Below are 2,557 nucleotides of genomic sequence, written 5' to 3' on the forward strand. Positions count from 1 at the left end.
TACACACCTATTAACAAAGCAACTGTGGTTTATAAATAACTAAACCGCCAGGCTCTGGAACACGCGAGGACACCGCCCCCCACCCCGGTCGGCTGCATGCAGGGACGCCAGCAGGGCAGGTGCCGAGGAAACCTTCAGGTGTCCGAAGCGAAGGCGCCCCAGGCCTGGGGGTGTGGGGGCGGGAGGCCGCGAGGGACCGGGAAGGGGCGGCGGGTTCGCGTGGCAGCCGCCGACATCCCGCCCCACGACTTCCCCGCGGGTCCCCCCGGGAGGCCCCGTGCGCCCCGCGCCGCGCCCGGGGCGGGTGGCCAGCTCCGCGCTGCCGCCCGCGGCGAGGCCGCCGGCTGGGTCCCCAGCCTCTCCTGCCCCAGCGCGTTTCCAGGAAGCGGGGAGTCGAGCCGGCCAGACTTCCCGACAGCCGGCCGGGCGCGGAGAGCTGCTGCCCGGCCGCCGCCAAGGCTGCGTCTACACCAGCGATCAATGCGCGCGGGCTCCCCTCCGCCCAGCGCAGCGCCAGGGCGCGCAGGGCACCGTGCCCGCCCCTCGGCCGCACAGGGTCCTGGGCTCCGTTCCTCCCTCCCTTGGTGGACAGGTCACTTGGCCGGCCTGCCTGTCTGCGACTGGGAGCGACAGTCGCCGCCCCCGCCCCCACCCCCACCAGGGCTGTGAGGCGCCCTGGCCGGTGCCAGGAGCCCGGGACCCCGCCCGCGGACCCCTCGGCAGCCAGCGGGTCGCAGGCCCAGCCGGCAGGCCCGCCGACCCGAGGTTGGACCAGCCAGCTTCTCCAGCGCTCTGCGGGGCCCGCCCCACCTCTGCTTTTTAAAAAGGGGGTTCAGTGGATATTCCTGGGAAGGAACTCCCGAAAGAAGCCGCAGCAGGGGCTTTCCCAAACCCAGGGCTGCCCCCCCACCATGTGCCTCCCCCCTGCACAGGCTGGGAGTGAGGGGGCTGGGGGAGAGGAGGTCCCTGGACCTCTCGGCTCACCAGCCACCTGCTCCTGATTTGGGACAGGGCGACTGAGCCTTTGGGCAGGTGCAGGCATAGCACCCACCACGTGAGGAGGGGTCTGATGGAGGGCGCAGCCCCTTCCTGGGAACCTAACGCCGGAAAGACCTCTGGGTCTCACTAGGTGGCCTGTGTCGGCCCCCAGTTTCTGCCTCTTCCAGGGAAGCTGCAAAGAGGGGTTCTAATGGGGGGGGGGGCGGGGCGCCAGCGTCAGAATAGGAGCCCTAAGGGGGCTGCTTGCAGAAGCAGGGTTTCCTTCCCTCTGCTCCTCCCCTCTCCTTCCCCGGGGGCGGGGCGGGGGTGGGGGCCTGTTCCCGGGATGCGGAAGAGAGAGACAGCTCTGGAGGAAACCGGGGTCTGAGCTTCCGCCACCAGCTCCCTCCCCCAGAGCCGCCTCAGACTCCCTGGCTCAGTGTCCAGCTTACCCCAGGGTGGCAGCGAGGAATGGGGGGGAGGCCGGGGCTGGGGAGTTTGGGGGTGTCTGGGATGGGATGGTGAATGTTGGTGCGGACCACGAATTCACCTCAGGGTGTCTGGAAAGGGCAGAGAGGGCGTGGGAGCCCCTTGACGTTGTTGGTGGCCCGACAGCGTTGGATTGAGGGAGGCCCGGGTCTCAGGCCCGGCGCGTGGTCTAGTTTTCTGAAGGGCTGTCCTGCTCCAAGGTCCGAGGAGGGTGATTCTCCGGCAGGAGCCTCCCCTGCCCTCCGCGCCCCAGCCCCACCTGTCGTGTGTCCATTCCTGCCCTCAGGCACCCTCCTGACCGGCTTTGCTGAGTCCCCAGCAGGGACAGTCTCCTGCTAAACCTGGAGACACCTTGAAGGGGCTGTGGGGTGGCGGAGGGGAGCCCCCCCCCGCCCCGCCGCCGCCGCCCCGGGCACCCATGAGCACAGGGGAGAAGCCCTCGAGTTGGACTTTGGCACCAGAAATCAATTCTTTTAGTTGAAATTTGAATTAATTTTAGATTCACACGAGTTGTAAGAAATAATACAGAAAGATCTCCTGTAGGCTTTGCCTCAGCTTCCCGGGAGGGTGACATTTTTCAGAACTGAAGGACACCATCGCAGCCCACGTACTGGCCTTCGTACAATCTTATTCGGAGCCTTGCTTGTATATTTGGTTTCTATAATTCTATCACCGGGGCGCCCGGGTGGCTCAGTCCATTGAGCATCTGACCTCGGCTCAGGTCGTGATCTCACGGTTGGTGAGTTCGAGCCCTGCATTGGGCTCTGTGCCGACGGCTCAGAGCCTGGAGCCTGCTTCGGATTCTGTGTCTCCCTCTCTCTGCCCCTCCCCTGCTTGTGCTCTCTGTCTCTCAAAAATAAATAAAAGTGTTTTTTTTTTTTAACTTTTTTTTTTAACGTTTATTTTTTTTTGAGACAGAGAGAGACAAAGCATGAACGGGGGAGGGTCAGAGAGAGGGAGACAGAATCTGAAACAGGCTCCAGGCTCTGAGCTGTCAGCACAGAGCCCGACGCGGGGCTCGAACTCACGGACCACGAGATCATGACCTGGGCCGAAGTCGGACGCTTAACCGACTGAGCCACCCAGGCGC

The sequence above is a fragment of the Neofelis nebulosa genome, chromosome 16, assembly GCF_028018385.1.
Source record: "Neofelis nebulosa isolate mNeoNeb1 chromosome 16, mNeoNeb1.pri, whole genome shotgun sequence".
Classification (NCBI taxonomy): domain Eukaryota; kingdom Metazoa; phylum Chordata; class Mammalia; order Carnivora; family Felidae; genus Neofelis; species Neofelis nebulosa.